The 21519-nt window shown below is 37.4% G+C and overlaps 1 long non-coding RNA gene across 1 annotated transcript; it reads left to right on the forward strand.

Moving 5' to 3' along the window:
* Positions 1–2161: 2161 nt before the first annotated feature.
* Positions 2162–13469, forward strand: LOC309653810. The gene is made up of 3 exons (XR_014259529.1): positions 2162–2274; positions 9673–9734; positions 13402–13469. It is a non-coding gene; the product is annotated as an uncharacterized lncRNA (long non-coding RNA).
* The last annotated feature ends 8050 nt before the right edge of the window (positions 13470–21519 follow it).

The raw sequence follows: 21519 nt of genomic DNA on the forward strand, positions 1-21519 counted from the left end.
TTAGTGCTGTTACGACTTTATATCCCACCAGCAGCTAGAAGGTACACACTTCTCTAAAACCCCTTCAGCATTTATAGTTTGTAGACTTTTTGCTGATGGTCATGACTGGTGTGAGCTGAAACCTTTTTGGAGGTTGGATACGCATGTGGCTAATAATTCCTTATGCTGAGCTTTAGGCATGTCCTATTTTTTCTTTTCCTTTTTTTTAAAATGAGTGAGTACAACTTCCCTCCTCTTATTGATTTCTTGAAAAGTTTCTTATGTGTTGAATTTTCTTGCCTATTCCCTACCCCAGGGCATTTTTTGAGTGCCTGTGTCATTTACAACCGTGCAGTCCTTGTGACTATATAAGCAACCATTGGCCCTGGGTTTAAAGGTGCTGTTTTTGGAGACAGCCACAAGGCGGCAGCATTATTACGTTCTCAAGTCTTGTTACTAGGACAACAGAGTCTTCCTGGAGGTAGTGTTCCGAGCTTGTAAATTAGAGTGCAATGTGCTGGGACAAGCCCCCAGAAGTTTATGTCTCCTTACTTATGTTTGTTTTTTAAATTTAATTTGTATTTTTTATCGGAGTAAATTTGATTAGAGTGTTTTGATTGTCTGGCTGTACAAAATCTGTTCAATGATTCATACATATATCTGTTCATCTTCGGAACCTGTTAGCATGTATGTGATTACAGAATGTATATTTTAAAGGTATTGGTGATTATATAATTTATCTATTTCATATGTTATATGTTTATATACATTTAACATACATTAGTATATGTATTTTAACCCCATTGTCCTAATTTACCCATCCTCCCACCTTTCATTTTGGCTAGCCATTAGTTTATTTGATAAGTCTGTGAGTGTCTTTTTCTGTGGAAATATGTTCATTGGTAGCAATCTTAGGATAACATGTATAAATGATGTCATAGGATATTTGTCATACCCTTTTGACTTACTTAACCTTATATGATTATTTCTAGGCTCAACTCTAGTCCTGAAAACGGCATTGTTCATTTTTTTCCAGAGGCTTCTATTCCATTTGGTACGTGTACCATTTCGTCTTTGTCCATTCATCTGTTTATGGACCTTTTTTTTGCTTCCATGTCTTGGCTATTTCAATATTGTTGCAGTGCACATTTGCCTGCCTCTGTCTTTCCGAATCCAGTTGTCTTAGGTTATAGGCCCAAAATGTGCCCTGCCGCATCATATGGTAGCTCAATGTTTACCTTTTCAAGCAGCTCGATTCAGTTTGCGTTACTGCTGTTACCACTTTACATCCCACCAGCAGCTAGAAGGTACACAGTTCTCTAAAACCCCTTCAGCATTTATAGTTTGTAGACTTTTTGCTGATGGTCATGACTGGTGTGAGCTGAAACCTTTTTGGAGGTTGGATACGCATGTGGCTACTAATTCCTTATGCTGAGCTTTAGGCATGTCCTTTTTTTCTTTTCCTTTTTTTTTAAAGAGTGACTACAACTTCCCTCCTCTTATTGACTTCTTGAAAATTTCTCATGTGTTGAATTTTCTTGCCAATTCCATACCCCAGGGCATTTTTTGAGGGCCTGTGTCTTTTACAGCCCTGCAGTCCTTGTGACTATATAAGCAACCATTGGCACTGGGTTTAAAGCTACTGTTGTGGGAAGCAGCCACAAGGCGGCAGCATTATTACGTTCTCAAGTCTTGTTACTAGGACAACACAGTCTTCCTGGAGGTAGTGTTCCGAGCTTGTAAATTAGAGTGCAATGTGCTGGGACAAGCCCCCAGAAGTTTATGTCTCCTAACTTATGTTTGTTTTTTAAATTTAATTTCTATTTCTTATCGGAGTAAATTTGATTAGAGTGTTGTGGTTTTCTGGCTGTACAGAATCTGCTCAATGATTCATACATATGTCTGTTCATCTTCGAACCTGTTAGCATGTATGTGATTACAGAATGTATATTTTAAAGGTATTGGTGATTATATAATTTATATATTTCATATGTTATATGTTTATATACATTTAACATACATTAGTATATGTATTTTAACCCCATTGTCCTAATTTACCCATCCTCCCACCTTTCATTTTGGCTAGCCATTAGTTTATTTGATAAGTCTGTGAGTGTCTCTTTCTGTGGAAATATGTTCATTGGTAGCAATCTTAGGATAACATGTATAAATGATGTCATAGGATATTTGTCATACCCTTTTGACTTACTTAACCTTATATGATTATTTCTAGGCTCAACTGTAGTCCTGAAAACGGCATTGTTCATTTTTTTCCCGAGGCTACTATTCCATTTGGTACGTATCCCACTTCGTCTTTGTCCATTCATCTGTTTATGGACCTTTTTTTTTGCTTCCATGTCTTTGCTATTTCAGTATTGTTGCAGTGCACATTTGCCTGCCTCTGTCTTTCCGATTCTGGTGGTCTTAGTTTATAGGCCCAAAAGGTGCCCTGCCGCATCATATGGTAGCTCAATTTTTACGTTTTCAAGCAGCTCGATTCAGTTTGCGTTAGTGCTGTTACGACTTTATATCCCACCAGCAGCTAGAAGGTACACACTTCTCTAAAACCCCTTCAGCATTTATAGTTTGTAGACTTTTTGCTGATGGTCATGACTGGTGTGAGCTGAAACCTTTTTGGAGGTTGGATACGCATGTGGCTAATAATTCCTTATGCTGAGCTTTAGGCATGTCCTATTTTTTCTTTTCCTTTTTTTTAAAATGAGTGAGTACAACTTCCCTCCTCTTATTGATTTCTTGAAAAGTTTCTTATGTGTTGAATTTTCTTGCCTATTCCCTACCCTAGGGCATTTTTTGAGGGCCTGTGTCTTTTACAGCCCTGCAGTCCTTGTGACTATATAAGCAACCATTGGCACTGGGTTTAAAGCTACTGTTGTGGGAAGCAGCCACAAGGCGGCAGCATTATTACGTTCTCAAGTCTTGTTACTAGGACAACACAGTCTTCCTGGAGGTAGTGTTCCGAGCTTGTAAATTAGAGTGCAATGTGCTGGGACAAGCCCCCAAAAGTTTATGTCTCCTAACTTATGTTTGTTTTTTAAATTTAATTTCTATTTCTTATCGGAGTAAATTTGATTAGAGTGTTGTGGTTTTCTGGCTGTACAGAATCTGCTCAATGATTCATACATATGTCTGTTCATCTTCGGATCCTGTTACCATGTATGTGATTACAGAATGTATATTTTGAAGGTATTGGTGAATATATAATTCATATCATTTATATGTTATATGTTTATATACATTTAACATACATTAGTATATGTATGTTAACCCCATAGTCCTAATTTACCCATCCTCCCACCTTTCATTTTGGCTAACCATTAGTTTATATGATAAGTCTGTGAGTGTCTTTTTCTGTGGAAATATGTTCATTGGTAGCAATCTTAGGATAACATGTATAAATGATATCATAGGATATTTGTCATACCCTTTTGACTTACTTAACCTTATATGATTATTTCTAGGCTCAACTCTAGTCCTGAAAACAACATTGTTCATTTTTTTCCAGAGGCTACTATTCCATTTGGTACGTATACCATTTCGTCTTTGTCCATTCATCTGTTTATGGACCTTTTTTTGCTTCCATGTCTTGGCTATTTCAGTATTGTTGCAGTGCACATTTGCCTGCCTCTGTCTTTCCGATTCTGGTGGTCTTAGGTAATAGGCCCAAAAGGTGCCCTGCCGCATCGTATGGTAACTCAATTTTTACCTTTTCAAGCAGCTCCATTCAGTTTGCATTAGTGGTATTACTTCTTTACATCCCACCAGCAGCTAGAAGGTACACATTCCTCTAAAACCCCTTCAGCATTTATAGTTTGTAGACTTTTTGATGATGGTCATGAGTGGTGTTACCTGAAACCTTTTTGAATTTGAATTTGCATGTGGCTAATAATTCCTTATACTGAGCTTTAGGCATGTCATTTTTTTCTTTTCCTTTTGTTTTAAAGAGTGAGTACAACTTCCCTCCTCTTATTGACTTCTTGAAAAGTTTCTCATGTGTTGAATGTTCTTGCCACTTCCCTACCCCAGGGCATTTTTTGAAGGCAGGTGTCATTTAGAGCCCTGCAGTCCTTGTGACTATTAAGCAACCTTTGGCACTGGGTTTAAAGCTGCTGTTGTGGGAAACAGCCACAAGGCGGCAGCATTATTGCGTTCTCAAGTCTTGTTACTAGGAGAACAGAGTCTTCCTGGAGGTAGTGTTCTGAGCTTGTAAATTAGAGTGCAATATGCTGGGACAAGCCTCCAGAAGTTTATGTCTCCTAACTTATGTTTTTTTTTAAAATTTAATTTCTATTTCTTATCGGAGTAAATTTGATTAGAGTGTTGTGGTTTTCTGGCTGTACAGAATCTGCTCAATGATTCACACATATGTCTGTTCATCTTCGAACCTGTTAGCATGTATGTGATTACAGAATGTATATTTTAAAGGTATTGGTGATTATATAATTTATATATTTCATATGTTATATGTTTATATACATTTAACATACATTAGTATATGTATTTTAACCCCATAGTCCTAATTTACCCATCCTCCCACCTTTCATTTTGGTAGCCATTAGTTTATTTGATAAGTCTGTGAGTGTCTTTTTGTGTGGAAATATGTTTATTGGTAGCAATCTTAGGATAACATGTATAAATGATGTCCTAGGATATTTGTCATACCCTTTTGACTTACTTAACCTTATATGATTATTTCTAGGCTCAACTGTAGTCCTGAAAACGGCATTGTTCATTTTTTTTCCGAGGCTACTATTCCATTTGGTACGTATCCCACTTCGTCTTTGTCCATTCATCTGTTTATGGACCTTTTTTTTGCTTCCATGTCTTGGCTATTTCAATATTGTTGCAATGCACATTTGCCTGCCTCTCTCTTTCCGAATCTGGTGGTCTTAGGTAATAGGCCCAAAAGGTGCCCTGCCGCATCATATGGTAGCTCAATTTTTACCTTTTCAAGCAGCTCCATTCAGTTTGCGTTAGTGCTGTTGCCACTTTACATCCCACCAGCAGCTAGAAGGTACACAGATCTCTAAACCCCCTTCAGCATTTATAGTTTGTAGACATTTTGCTGATGGTAATGACTGGTGTGAGCTGAAACCTTTTTGAATTTGAATTTGTATGTGGCTAATAATTCCTTATACTAAGCTTTAGGTATGTCCTTTTTTTTCTTTTCCTTTTTTTTTTTTAAAGAGTGAGTACAACTCCCCTCCTCTTATTGACTTCTTGAAAAATTTCTCATGTGTTGGATTTTCTTGCCTATTCCCTACTCCAGGGCAATTTTTGAGGGCCTGTGTCATTTACAGCCCTGCAGTCCTTGTGACTATATAAGCAACCATTGTCACTGGGTTTAAAGCTACTGTTTTGGGAGACAGCCACAAGGCGGCAGCATTATTACGTTCTCAAGTCTTGTTACTAGGACAACAGAGTCTTCCTGGAGGTAGTGTTCCGAGCTTGTAAATTAGAGTGCAATGTGCTGGGACAAGCCCCCAGAAGTTTATGTCTCCTTACTTATGTTTGTTTTTTAAATTTAATTTGTCTTTCTTATCGGAGTAAATTTGATTAGAGTGTTTTGATTGTCTGGCTGTACAGAATCTGCTCAATGATTCATACATATGTCTGTTCATCTTCGGATCCTGTTACCATGTATGTGATCACAAAATATATATTTTCAAGGTATTGGTGATTATATAATTAATATAGTTTATCTGTTATATGTTTATATACATTTAACATACATTAGTATATGTATGTTAACCCCATAGTCCTAATTTACCCATCCTCCCACCTTTCATTTTGGCTAACCATTAGTTTCTTTGGTAAGTCTGTGAGTGTGTTTTTCTGTGGAAATATGTTCATTGGTAGCAATCTTAGGATAACATGTATAAATGATATCATAGGCTGTTTGTCATACCCTTTTCACTTACTTAACCTTATATGATTATTTCAAGGCTCAACTGTAGTCCAGAAAACGGCATTGTTCATTTTTTTCCCGAGCTTACTATTCCATTCTGTCCATATACCACTTCTTCTTTTTCCATTCATATGTTTATGGACCTTTTTTTTTGCTTTCATGTCTTGGCTATTTCAATATTACTGCAGTGCACATTTGCCTGCCTCTGTCTTTCCGATCCTGGTGGTCTTCGTTTATAGGCTCAAAGGTGCCCTGCCGCATCATATGGTAGCTCAATTTTTACCTTGTAAAGCAGCTCCATTCAGTTCTTGTTAGTGCTTTTACCACTTTACATCCCACCAGCAGCTAGTAGGTATGAGTTGTCTAAACCCCATTCAGCATTTATAGTTTGTAGACTTTTTGCTAATGGCCATTTGACTGGTGTGAGCTGAAACCTTTTTGGAGGTTGGAAACGCATGTGGCTAATAATTCCTTATACTGAGCTTTAACCATATCCTTTTTCTTCGTTTCCTTTTTTTGTTAAAGAGTAGGTACAACTTCCCTCCTCTCTTGACTTCTTGAAAAATTTCTCATGTGTTGAATTTTCCTGCCTATACCCTACCCCAGGGCATTTTTTGAGGGCAGGTGTCATTTAGAGCCCTGCATTCCTTGGGACTATTAAGCAACCATTAGCAGTGGGTTTAAAGCTGCTCTTGTGCGAAACAGCCACAAGGCGGCAGCATTATTACGTTCTCTACTCTTGTTACTTGGGCAAAAGAGTCTTCCTGGAGGTAGGGTTCCGAGGTTGTAAATTAGAGTGGAATGTGCAGGGACAAGCCCCCAGAAGTTTATGTCTCCTTACTTATGTTTGTTTTTTAAATTTAGTTTCTATTTCTTATCGGAGTAAATTTGATTAGAGTGTGTTGATTGTCTGGCTGTACAGAATCTGCTCAATGATTCATACTTATGTCTGTTCACCTTTGGACCCTGTTACCATGTATGTGATTACAGAATGTATATTTTAAAGGTATTGGTGATTATATAATTCATATAATTTATCTGTTATATGTTTATATACATTTAACATACATTAGTATATGTATATTAACCCCATAGTCCTAATTTACCCATCCTCCCACCTTTCCTTTTGGCTAACCATTAGTTTACTTGATAAGTCTGTGAGTGTCTTTTTCTGTGGAAATATGTTCTTTGGTAGCAATCTTAGGATAACATGTATAAATGATATCATAGGCTGTTTGTCATACCCTTTTCACTTACTTAACCTTATATGATTATTTCAAGGCTCAACTGTAGTCCAGAAAACGGCATTGTTCATTTTTTTCCCGAGCTTACTATTCCATTCTGTCCATATACCACTTCTTCTTTTTCCATTCATATGTTTATGGACCTTTTTTTTTGCTTTCATGTCTTGGCTATTTCAATATTACTGCAGTGCACATTTGCCTGCCTCTGTCTTTCCGATCCTGGTGGTCTTCGTTTATAGGCTCAAAAGTGCCCTGCCGCATCATATGGTAGCTCAATTTTTACCTTGTAAAGCAGCTCCATTCAGTTCTTGTTAGTGCTTTTACCACTTTACATCCCACCAGCAGCTAGTAGGTATGAGTTGTCTAAAACCCATTCAGCATTTATAGTTTGTAGACTTTTTGCTAATGGCCATTTGACTGGTGTGAGCTGAAACCTTTTTGGAGGTTGGAAACGCATGTGGCTAATAATTCCTTATACTGAGCTTTAACCATATCCTTTTTCTTCGTTTCCTTTTTTTGTTAAAGAGTAGGTACAACTTCCCTCCTCTCTTGACTTCTTGAAAAATTTCTCATGTGTTGAATTTTCCTGCCTATTCCCTACCCCAGGGCATTTTTTGAGGGCAGGTGTCATTTAGAGCCCTGCATTCCTTGGGACTATTAAGCAACCTTTAGCAGTGGGTTTAAAGCTGCTCTTGTGCGAAACAGCCACAAGGCGGCAGCATTATTACGTTCTCTACTCTTGTTACTTGGGCAAAAGAGTCTTCCTGGAGGTAGGGTTCCGAGGTTGTAAATTAGAGTGGAATGTGCAGGGACAAGCCCCCAGAAGTTTATGTCTCCTTACTTATGTTTGTTTTTTAAATTTAGTTTCTATTTCTTATCGGAGTAAATTTGATTAGAGTGTGTTGATTGTCTGGCTGTACAGAATCTGCTCAATGATTCATACTTATGTCTGTTCACCTTTGGACCCTGTTACCATGTATGTGATTACAGAATGTATATTTTAAAGGTATTGGTGATTATATAATTCATATAATTTATCTGTTATATGTTTATATACATTTAACATACATTAGTATATGTATATTAACCCCATAGTCCTAATTTACCCATCCTCCCACCTTTCCTTTTGGCTAACCATTAGTTTACTTGATAAGTCTGTGAGTGTCTTTTTCTGTGGAAATATGTTCTTTGGTAGCAATCTTAGGATAACATGTATAAATGATATCATAGGATATTTGTCATACCCTTTTGACTTACTTAACCTTATATGATTATTTGTAGGCTCAACTGTAGTCGTGAAAACGGCATTGTTCCTTTTTTTCCCGAGGCTACTATTCCATTTGGTACGTATACCACTTCATCTTTGTCCATTCATTTGTTTATGGACCTTTTTTTTGCTTCCATGTCTTGGCTATTTCAATATTGTTGCAGTGCATATTTGCCTGCATCTGTCTTTCCGATTTTGGTGGTTTTATATTATAGGCCCAAAAGGTGCCCTGCCGCATCATATGTTAACTCAATTTTTACCTTTTCAAGCAGCTCCATTCAGTTTTCATTAGTGCTCTTACCACTTTACATCCCATCGGCACCAAGAAGGTACACAGTTCTCTAAAACCCCTTCAGCATTTATAGTTTGTAGACTTTTTGCTGCTGGTCATGACTGGTGTGAGCTGAAACCTTATTGAATTTGAATTTGCATATGGCTAATAATTTCCTTTACTGAGCTTTAGGCATGCCCTTTTTTTCTTTTCCTTTTTTTTTAAAGAGTGAATACAACCTCCCTCCTCTTATTGACTTCTTGAAAAATTTCTCATGTGTTGAATTTTCTTGCCTATTCCCTACCCCAGTTCATTTTTTGAGGGCCTGTGTCATTTACAGCCCTGCAGTCCTTGTGAGTCTATAAGCAACCATTGGCACTGGGTTTAAAGCTGCTGTTGTGGGAAATAGCCACAAGGCAGCAGCATTATTACGTTCTCAACACTTGTTACTAGGGCAGCAGAGTCTTCCTGGAGGTAGTGTTCCGAGGTTGTAAACTAGAGTGGAATGTGCTGGGACAAGCCCCCAGAAGTTTATATCTCCTTACTTATGTTTGTTTTTTAAATTTATTTTCTACTTCTTATCGGAGTAAATTTGATTAGAGTGTTTTGATTGTCTGGCTGTACAGAATCTGCTCAATGATTCATACATATGTCTGTTCATCTTCGGAACCTGTTACCATGTATGTGATTACAGAATGTATATTTTGAAGGGATTGGTGATTATATAATTCATATCATTTATATGTTATATGTTTATGTACATTTAACTTACATTAGTATATTCATGTTAACCCCATAGTCCTAATTTACCCATCCCCCCACCTTTCATTTTGGCTAACCATTAGTTTATTTGATAAGTCTGTGAGTGTCTTTTTCTGTGGAAATATGTTCATTGGTAGCAATCTTAGGATAACATGTATAAATGATATCATAGGACATTTGTCATACCCTTTTGACTTACTTATCGTTATATGATTATTTCTAGGCTCAACTGTAGTCCTGAAAACGGCATTGTTCATCTTTTTCCCGAGGCTACTATTCCATTCTGTCCATATACCACTTCTTCTTTTTCCCGTCATTTGTTTATGGACCTTTTTTTGCTTCCATGTCTTGGCTCTTTCAATATTGCTGCAGTGCACATTTGCCTGCCTCTGTCTTTCCGATTCTGGTGGTCTTAGGTTATAGGCCCAAAAGGTGCCCTGCCGCATCATATGGTAGCTCAATTTTTACCTTTTCAAGCACAGCTCCATTCAGTTTGCGTTAGTGCTCTTGCCACTTTACATCCCACCAGCAGCCAGAAGGTACACAGTTCTCTAAAACCCCCTCAGCATTTATCGTTTGTAGACTTTTTGCTGATGGTTATGACTGGTGTGAACTGAAACCTTTTTGAATTTGAATTTGCTTGTGGCTTATAATTCCTTATACTGAGCTTTAGGCATGTCCTTTTTTTTCTTTTCCTTTTTTTTTAAAGAGTGAGTACAACTTCCCTCCTCTTATTGACTTCTTGAAAAATTTCTCATATGTTGAATTTTCTTGCCTATTGCCTACGCCAGGGCATGTTTTGAGGGCCTGTGTCATTTAGAGCCCTGCAGTCCTTGTGACTATATAAGCAACCATTGGCACTGGGTTTAAAGCTGCTGTTGTGGGAAACAGCCACAAGGCGGCAGCATTATTACGTTCTCAACTCTTGTTACTAGGGCAACTGAGTCTTCCTGGAGGCAGTTTTCCAAGGTTGTAAATTAGAGTGGAATGTGCTGGGACAAGCCCCAGAAGTTTATGTCTCCTTACTTATGTTTGTTTTTTAAACTTAATTTATACTTCTTGTCGGAGTAAATTTGATTAGAGTGTTTTGATTGTCTGGCTGTACAGAATCTGCTCAATGATTCATACATATGTCTGTTCATCTTCGGATCCTGTTACCATGTATGTGATCACAAAATATATATTTTCAAGGTATTGGTGATTATATAATTCATATAGTTTATCTGTTATATGTTTATATACATTTAACATACATTAGTATATGTATGTTAACCCCATAGTCCTAATTTACCCATCCTCCCACCTTTCATTTTGGCTAACCATTAGTTTCTTTGGTAAGTCTGTGAGTGTGTTTTTCTGTGGAAATATGTTCATTGGTAGCAATCTTAGGATAACATGTATAAATGATATCATAGGATGTTTGTCATACCCTTTTCACTTACTTAACCTTATATGATTATTTCTAGGCTCAACTGTAGTCCTGAAAACGGCATTGTTCATTTTTTTCGCGAGGCTACTATTACATTTGGTACGTATACCACTTCGTCTTTGTCCATTCATCTGTTTATGGACCTATTTTCTGCTTCCATGTCTTGGCTATTTCAATATTGCTGCAGTGCACATTTGCCTGCCTGTGTTTTTCAGATTCTGGTGGTCTTAGGTTATAGGCCCAAAAGGTGCCATGCCGCATCATATGGTAGCTCAATTTTTACCTTTTCAAGCATCTCCATTCAGTTTGCATTAGTGTTGTTACCACGTTACATCCCAGCAGCAGCTTGAAGGTACACAGTTCTCTAAAACCCCTTCAGCATTTATCGTTTGTAGACTTTTTGCTGATGGTTATGACTGGTGTGAGCTGAAACCTTTTTGAATTTGAATTTGCATGTGGCTAATAATTCCTTATACTGAGCTTTAGGCATGTCCTTTTTTTTGTTTTCCTTTTTTTTAAAGAGTGAGTACAACTTCCCTCCTCTTATTGACTTCTTGAAAAATTTCTCATGTGTTGAATTTTCTTGCCTATTCCCTACCCCAGGGCATTTCTTGAGGGCCTGTGTCATTTACAGCCCTGCAGTCCTTGTGACTATGTAAGCAACCATTGGCACTGGGTTTAAAGCTGCTGCTGTGGGAAACAGCCACATGGCGGCAGCATTATTACGTCCTCAACTCTTGTTAATGGGGCAAAAGACTCTTCCTGGAGGTAGTGTTCCAAGGTTGGAAATTAGAGTGGAATGTGCTGGGACAAGCCCCCAGAAGTTTATGTCTCCTTACTTATGTTTGTTTTTTAAATTTAATTTCTATTTCTTATCGGAGTAAATCTGATTAGAGTGTTTTGATTTTCTGGCTGTACAGAATCTGCTCATTGATTCATATTTATGTTTCTTCATCTTCGGATCCTGTTACCATGTATGTGATTACAGAATATATATTTTAAAGGTATTCGTGATTATATAATTCATATACTTTATATGTTATACGTTTATATACATTTAACATACATTAGTATATGTATGTTAACCCCATAGTCCTAATTTACCCATCCTCCCACCTTTCATTTTGGCTAACCATTAGTTTATTTGATAAGTCTGTGAGTGTCTTTTTCTGTGGAAATATGTTCATTGGTAGCAATCTTAGGATAACATGTATAAATGATATCATAGGCTGTTTGTCATACCCTTTTCACTTACTTAACCTTATATGATTATTTCAAGGCTCAACTGTAGTCCAGAAAACGGCATTGTTCATTTTTTTCCCGAGCTTACTATTCCATTCTGTCCATATACCACTTCTTCTTTTTCCATTCATATGTTTATGGACCTTTTTTTTTGCTTTCATGTGTTGGCTATTTCAATATTACTGCAGTGCACATTTGCCTGCCTCTGTCTTTCCGATCCTGGTGGTCTTCGTTTATAGGCTCAAAGGTGCCCTGCCGCATCATATGGTAGCTCAATTTTTACCTTGTAAAGCAGCTCCATTCAGTTCTTGTTAGTGCTTTTACCACTTTACATCCCACCAGCAGCTAGTAGGTATGAGTTGTCTAAAACCCATTCAGCATTTATAGTTTGTAGACTTTTTGCTAATGGCCATTTGACTGGTGTGAGCTGAAACCTTTTTGGAGGTTGGAAACACATGTGGCTAATAATTCCTTATACTGAGCTTTAACCATATCCTTTTTCTTCGTTTCCTTTTTTTGTTAAAGAGTAGGTACAACTTCCCTCCTCTCTTGACTTCTTGAAAAATTTCTCATGTGTTGAATTTTCCTGCCTATTCCCTACCCCAGGGCATTTTTTGAGGGCAGGTGTCATTTAGATCCCTGCATTCCTTGGGACTATTAAGCAACCATTAGCAGTGGGTTTAAAGCTGCTCTTGTGCGAAACAGCCACAAGGCGGCAGCATTATTACGTTCTCAACTCTTGTTACTTGGGCAAAAGAGTCTTCCTGGAGGTAGGGTTCCGAGGTTGTAAATTAGAGTGGAATGTGCAGGGACAAGCCCCCAGAAGTTTATGTCTCCTTACTTATGTTTGTTTTTTAAATTTAGTTTCTATTTCTTATCGGAGTAAATTTGATTAGAGTGTGTTGATTGTCTGGCTGTACAGAATCTGCTCAATGATTCATACTTATGTCTGTTCACCTTTGGACCCTGTTACCATGTATGTGATTACAGAATGTATATTTTAAAGGTATTGGTGATTATATAATTCATATAATTTATCTGTTATATGTTTATATACATTTAACATACATTAGTATATGTATATTAACCCCATAGTCCTAATTTACCCATCCTCCCACCTTTCCTTTTGGCTAACCATTAGTTTACTTGATAAGTCTGTGAGTGTCTTTTTCTGTGGAAATATGTTCTTTGGTAGCAATCTTAGGATAACATGTATAAATGATATCATAGGATATTTGTCATACCCTTTTGACTTACTTAACCTTATATGATTATTTGTAGGCTCAACTGTAGTCGTGAAAACGGCATTGTTCCTTTTTTTCCCGAGGCTACTATTCCATTTGGTACGTATACCACTTCATCTTTGTCCAGTCATTTGTTTATGGACCTTTTTTTTGCTTCCATGTCTTGGCTATTTCAATATTGTTGCAGTGCATATTTGCCTGCATCTGTCTTTCCGATTTTGGTGGTTTTATATTATAGGCCCAAAAGGTGCCCTGCCGCATCATATGTTAACTCAATTTTTACCTTTTCAAGCAGCTCCATTCAGTTTTCGTTAGTGCTCTTACCACTTTATATCCCACCGGCACCAAGAAGGTACACAGTTCTCTAAAACCCCTTCAGCATTTATAGTTTGTAGACTTTTTGCTGCTGGTCATGACTGGTGTGAGCTGAAACCTTATTGAATTTGAATTTGCATATGGCTAATAATTTCCTTTACTGAGCTTTAGGCATGCTCTTTTTTTCTTTTCCTTTTTTTTTACAGAGTGAGTACAACCTCCCTCCTCTTATTGTCTTCTTGAAAAATTTCTCATGTGTTGAATTTTCTTGCCTATTCCCTACCCCAGGGCATTTTTTGAGGGCCTGTGTCATTTACAGCCCTGCAGTCCTTGTGAGTCTATAAGCAACCATTGGCACTGGGTTTAAAGTTGCTGTTGTGGGAAATAGCCACAAGGCAGCAGCATTATTACGTTCTCAACACTTGTTACTAGGGCAGCAGAGTCTTCCTGGAGGTAGTGTTCCGAGGTTGTAAACTAGAGTGGAATGTGCTGGGACAAGCCCCCAGAAGTTTATATCTCCTTACTTATGTTTGTTTTTTAAATTTATTTTCTACTTCTTATCGGAGTAAATTTGATTAGAGTGTTTTGATTGTCTGGCTGTACAGAATCTGCTCAATGATTCATACATATGTCTGTTCATCTTCGGATCCTGTTACCATGTATGTGATTACAGAATGTATATTTTGAAGGGATTAGTGATTATATAATTCATATCATTTATATGTTATATGTTTATGTACATTTAACTTACATTAGTATATTTATGTTAACCCCATAGTTCTAATTTACCCATCCCCCCACCCTTCATTTTGGCTAACCATTAGTTTATTTGATAAGTCTGTGAGTGTCTTTTTCTGTGGAAATATGTTCATTGGTAGCAATCTTAGGATAACATGTATAAATGATATCATAGGACATTTGTCATACCCTTTTGACTTACTTATCGTTATATGATTAGTTCTAGGCTCAACTGTAGTCCTGAAAACGGTATTGTTCATTTTTTTCCCGAGGCTACTATTCCATTCTGTCCATATACCACTTCTTCTTTTTCCCGTCATCTGTTTATGGACGTTTTTTTTGCTTCCATGTCTTGGCTCTTTCAATATTGCTGCAGTGCACATTTGCCTGCCTCTGTCTTTCCTATTCTGGTGGTCTTAGGTTATAGGCCCAAAAGGTGCCCTGCCGCATCATATGGTAGCTCAATTTTTACCTTTTCAAGCAGCTCCATTCAGTTTGCGTTAGTGCTGTTGCCACTTTACATCCCACCAGCAGCCAGAAGGTACACAATTCTCTAAAACCCCCTCAGCATTTATCGTTTGTAGACTTTTTGCTGATGGTTATGACTGGTGTGAACTGAAACCTTTTTGAATTTGAATTTGCTTGTGGCTTATAATTCCTTATACTGAGCTTTAGGCATGTCCTTTTTTTTCTTTTCCTTTTTTTTTAAAGAGTGAGTACAACTTCCCTCCTCTTATTGACTTCTTGAAAAATTTCTCATATGTTGAATTTTCTTGCCTATTGCCTACGCCAGGGCATGTTTTGAGGGCCTGTGTCATTTAGAGCCCTGCAGTCCTTGTGACTATATAAGCAACCATTGGCACTGGGTTTAAAGCTGCTGTTGTGGGAAACAGCCACAAGGCGGCAGCATTATTACGTTCTCAACTCTTGTTACTAGGGCAACTGAGTCTTCCTTGAGGCAGTTTTCCAAGGTTGTAAATTAGAGTAGAATGTGCTGGGACAAGCCCCAGAAGTTTATGTCTCCTTACTTATGTTTGTTTTTTAAACTTAATTTATATTTCTTGTCGGAGTAAATTTCATTAGAGTTTTTTGATTGTCTGGCTGTACAGAATCTGCTCAATGATTCATACATACGTCTGTTCATCTTCGGATCCTGTTACCATGTATGTGATCACAAAATGTATATTTTGAAGGTATTGGTGATGATATAATTCATGTAATTTATATGTTATATGTTTATATACATTTAACATACATTAGTATATGTATGTTAACCCCATAGTCCTAATTTACCCATCCTCCCACCTTTCATTTTGGCTAACCATTAGTTTATTTGATAAGTCTGTGAGTGTCTTTTTCTGTGGAAATATGTTCATTGGTAGCAATCTTAGGATAACATGTATAAATGATATCATAGGCTGTTTGTCATACCCTTTTCACTTACTTAACCTTATATGATTATTTCAAGGCTCAACTGTAGTCCAGAAAACGGCATTGTTCATTTTTTTCCCGAGCTTACTATTCCATTCTGTCCATATACCACTTCTTCTTTTTCCATTCATATGTTTATGGACCTTTTTTTTTGCTTTCATGTCTTGGCTATTTCAATATTACTGCAGTGCACATTTGCCTGCCTCTGTCTTTCCGATCCTGGTGGTCTTCGTTTATAGGCTCAAAGGTGCCCTGCCGCATCATATGGTAGCTCAATTTTTACCTTGTAAAGCAGCTCCATTCAGTTCTTGTTAGTGCTTTTACCACTTTACATCCCACCAGCAGCTAGTAGGTATGAGTTGTCTAAAACCCATTCAGCATTTATAGTTTGTAGACTTTTTGCTAATGGCCATTTGACTGGTGTGAGCTGAAACCTTTTTGGAGGTTGGAAACACATGTGGCTAATAATTCCTTATACTGAGCTTTAACCATATCCTTTTTCTTCGTTTCCTTTTTTTGTTAAAGAGTAGGTACAACTTCCCTCCTCTCTTGACTTCTTGAAAAATTTCTCATGTGTTGAATTTTCCTGCCTATTCCCTACCCCAGGGCATTTTTTGAGGGCAGGTGTCATTTAGAGCCCTGCATTCCTTGGGACTATTAAGCAACCATTAGCAGTGGGTTTAAAGCTGCTCTTGTGCGAAACAGCCACAAGGCGGCAGCATTATTACGTTCTCTACTCTTGTTACTTGGGCAAAAGAGTCTTCCTGGAGGTAGGGTTCCGAGGTTGTAAATTAGAGTGGAATGTGCAGGGACAAGCCCCCAGCAGTTTATGTCTCCTTACTTATGTTTGTTTTTTAAATTTAGTTTCTATTTCTTATCGGAGTAAATTTGATTAGAGTGTGTTGATTGTCTGGCTGTACAGAATCTGCTCAATGATTCATACTTATGTCTGTTCACCTTTGGACCCTGTTACCATGTATGTGATTACAGAATGTATATTTTAAAGGTATTGGTGATTATATAATTCATATAATTTATCTGTTATATGTTTATATACATTTAACATACATTAGTATATGTATATTAACCCCATAGTCCTAATTTACCCATCCTCCCACCTTTCCTTTTGGCTAACCATTAGTTTACTTGATAAGTCTGTGAGTGTCTTTTTCTGTGGAAATATGTTCTTTGGTAGCAATCTTAGGATAACATGTATAAATGATATTATAGGATATTTGTCATACCCTTTTGACTTACTTAACCTTATATGATTATTTGTAGGCTCAACTGTAGTCGTGAAAACGGCATTTTTCCTTTTTTTCCCGAGGCTACTATTCCATTTGGTACGTATACCACTTCATCTTTGTCCATTCATTTGTTTATGGACCTTTTTTTTGCTTCCATGTCTTGGCTATTTCAATATTGTTGCAGTGCATATTTGCCTGCATCTGTCTTTCCGATTTTGGTGGTTTTATATTATAGGCCCAAAAGGTGCCCTGCCGCATCATATGTTAACTCAATTTTTACCTTTTCAAGCAGCTCCATTCAGTTTTCGTTAGTGCTCTTACCACTTTACATCCCACCGGCACCAAGAAGGTACACAGTTCTCTAAAACCCCTTCAGCATTTATAGTTTGTAGACTTTTTGCTGCTGGTCATGACTGGTGTGAGCTGAAACCTTATTGAATTTGAATTTGCATATGGCTAATAATTTCCTTTACTGAGCTTTAGGCATGCTCTTTTTTTCTTTTCCTTTTTTTTTACAGAGTGAGTACAACCTCCCTCCTCTTATTGACTTCTTGAAAAATTTCTCATGTGTTGAATTTTCTTGCCTATTCCCTACCCCAGGGCATTTTTTGAGGGCCTGTGTCATTTACAGCCCTGCAGTCCTTGTGAGTCTATAAGCAACCATTGGCACTGGGTTTAAAGCTGCTGTTGTGGGAAATAGCCACAAGGCAGCAGCATTATTACGTTCTCAACACTTGTTACTAGGGCAGCAGAGTCTTCCTGGAGGTAGTGTTCCGAGGTTGTAAACTAGAGTGGAATGTGCTGGGACAAGCCCCCAGAAGTTTATATCTCCTTACTTATGTTTGTTTTTTAAATTTATTTTCTACTTCTTATCGGAGTAAATTTGATTAGAGTGTTTTGATTGTCTGGCTGTACAGAATCTGCTCAATGATTCATACATATGTCTGTTCATCTTCGGATCCTGTTACCATGTATGTGATTACAGAATGTATATTTTGAAGGGATTAGTGATTATATAATTCATATCATTTATATGTTATATGTTTATGTACATTTAACTTACATTAGTATATTTATGTTAACCCCATAGTTCTAATTTACCCATCCCCCCACCCTTCATTTTGGCTAACCATTAGTTTATTTGATAAGTCTGTGAGTGTCTTTTTCTGTGGAAATATGTTCATTGGTAGCAATCTTAGGATAACATGTATAAATGATATCATAGGACATTTGTCATACCCTTTTGACTTACTTATCGTTATATGATTAGTTCTAGGCTCAACTGTAGTCCTGAAAACGGTATTGTTCATTTTTTTCCCGAGGCTACTATTCCATTCTGTCCATATACCACTTCTTCTTTTTCCCGTCATCTGTTTATGGACGTTTTTTTTGCTTCCATGTCTTGGCTCTTTCAATATTGCTGCAGTGCACATTTGCCTGCCTCTGTCTTTCCTATTCTGGTGGTCTTAGGTTATAGGCCCAAAAGGTGCCCTGCCGCATCATATGGTAGCTCAATTTTTACCTTTTCAAGCAGCTCCATTCAGTTTGCGTTAGTGCTGTTGCCACTTTACATCCCACCAGCAGCCAGAAGGTACACAATTCTCTAAAACCCCCTCAGCATTTATCGTTTGTAGACTTTTTGCTGATGGTTATGACTGGTGTGAACTGAAACCTTTTTGAATTTGAATTTGCTTGTGGCTTATAATTCCTTATACTGAGCTTTAGGCATGTCCTTTTTTTTCTTTTCCTTTTTTTTAAAGAGTGAGTACAACTTCCCTCCTCTTATTGACTTCTTGAAAAATTTCTCATATGTTGAATTTTCTTGCCTATTGCCTACGCCAGGGCATGTTTTGAGGGCCTGTGTCATTTAGAGCCCTGCAGTCCTTGTGACTATATAAGCAACCATTGGCACTGGGTTTAAAGCTGCTGTTGTGGGAAACAGCCACAAGGCGGCAGCATTATTACGTTCTCAACTCTTGTTACTAGGGCAACTGAGTCTTCCTGGAGGCAGTTTTCCAAGGTTGTAAATTAGAGTGGAATGTGCTGGGACAAGCCCCAGAAGTTTATGTCTCCTTACTTATGTTTGTTTTTTAAACTTAATTTATACTTCTTGTCGGAGTAAATTTGAATAGAGTGTTTTGATTGTCTGGCTGTACAGAATCTGCTCAATGATTCATACATATGTCTGTTCATCTTCGGATCCTGTTACCATGTATGTGATCACAAAATATATATTTTCAAGGTATTGGTGATTATATAATTCATATAGTTTATCTGTTATATGTTTATATACATTTAACATACATTAGTATATGTATGTTAACCCCATAGTCCTAATTTACCCATCCTCCCACCTTTCATTTTGGCTAACCATTAGTTTATTTGATAAGTCTGTGAGTGTCTTTTTCTGTGGAAATATGTTCATTGGTAGCAATCTTAGGATAACATGTATAAATGATATCATAGGCTGTTTGTCATACCCTTTTCACTTACTTAACCTTATATGATTATTTCAAGGCTCAACTGTAGTCCAGAAAACGGCATTGTTCATTTTTTTCCCGAGCTTACTATTCCATTCTGTCCATATACCACTTCTTCTTTTTCCATTCATATGTTTATGGACCTTTTTTTTTGCTTTCATGTCTTGGCTATTTCAATATTACTGCAGTGCACATTTGCCTGCCTCTGTCTTTCCGATCCTGGTGGTCTTCGTTTATAGGCTCAAAGGTGCCCTGCCGCATCATATGGTAGCTCAATTTTTACCTTGTAAAGCAGCTCCATTCAGTTCTTGTTAGTGCTTTTACCACTTTACATCCCACCAGCAGCTAGTAGGTATGAGTTGTCTAAAACCCATTCAGCATTTATAGTTTGTAGACTTTTTGCTAATGGCCATTTGACTGGTGTGAGCTGAAACCTTTTTGGAGGTTGGAAACACATGTGGCTAATAATTCCTTATACTGAGCTTTAACCATATCCTTTTTCTTCGTTTCCTTTTTTTGTTAAAGAGTAGGTACAACTTCCCTCCTCTCTTGACTTCTTGAAAAATTTCTCATGTGTTGAATTTTCCTGCCTATTCCCTACCCCAGGGCATTTTTTGAGGGCAGGTGTCATTTAGAGCCCTGCATTCCTTGGGACTATTAAGCAACCATTAGCAGTGGGTTTAAAGCTGCTCTTGTGCGAAACAGCCACAAGGAGGCAGCATTATTTCGTTCTCAACTCTTGTTACTTGGGCAAAAGAGTCTTCCTGGAGGTAGGGTTCCGAGGTTGTAAATTAGAGTGGAATGTGCAGGGACAAGCCCCCAGAAGTTTATGTCTCCTTACTTATGTTTGTTTTTTAAATTTAGTTTCTATTTCTTATCGGAGTAAATTTGATTAGAGTGTGTTGATTGTCTGGCTGTACAGAATCTGCTCAATGATTCATACTTATGTCTGTTCACCTTTGGACCCTGTTACCATGTATGTGATTACAGAATGTATATTTTAAAGGTATTGGTGATTATATAATTCATATAATTTATCTGTTATATGTTTATATACATTTAACATACATTAGTATATGTATATTAACCCCATAGTCCTAATTTACCCATCCTCCCACCTTTCCTTTTGGCTAACCATTAGTTTACTTGATAAGTCTGTGAGTGTCTTTTTCTGTGGAAATATGTTCTTTGGTAGCAATCTTAGGATAACATGTATAAATGATATCATAGGATATTTGTCATACCCTTTTGACTTACTTAACCTTATATGATTATTTGTAGGCTCAACTGTAGTCGTGAAAACGGCATTGTTCCTTTTTTTCCCGAGGCTACTATTCCATTTGGTACGTATACCACTTCATCTTTGTCCATTCATTTGTTTATGGACCTTTTTTTTGCTTCCATGTCTTGGCTATTTCAATATTGTTGCAGTGCATATTTGCCTGCATCTGTCTTTCCGATTTTGGTGGTTTTATATTATAGGCCCAAAAGGTGCCCTGCCGCATCATATGTTAACTCAATTTTTACCTTTTCAAGCAGCTCCATTCAGTTTTCGTTAGTGCTCTTACCACTTTATATCCCACCGGCACCAAGAAGGTACACAGTTCTCTAAAACCCCTTCAGCATTTATAGTTTGTAGACTTTTTGCTGCTGGTCATGACTGGTGTGAGCTGAAACCTTATTGAATTTGAATTTGCATATGGCTAATAATTTCCTTTACTGAGCTTTAGGCATGCTCTTTTTTTCTTTTCCTTTTTTTTTACAGAGTGAGTACAACCTCCCTCCTCTTATTGTCTTCTTGAAAAATTTCTCATGTGTTGAATTTTCTTGCCTATTCCCTACCCCAGGGCATTTTTTGAGGGCCTGTGTCATTTACAGCCCTGCAGTCCTTGTGAGTCTATAAGCAACCATTGGCACTGGGTTTAAAGTTGCTGTTGTGGGAAA

Source organism: Balaenoptera physalus (assembly GCF_965194825.1).
Source record: "Balaenoptera physalus genome assembly, contig: HAP1_SCAFFOLD_1218, whole genome shotgun sequence".
Classification (NCBI taxonomy): Eukaryota; Metazoa; Chordata; class Mammalia; order Artiodactyla; family Balaenopteridae; genus Balaenoptera; species Balaenoptera physalus.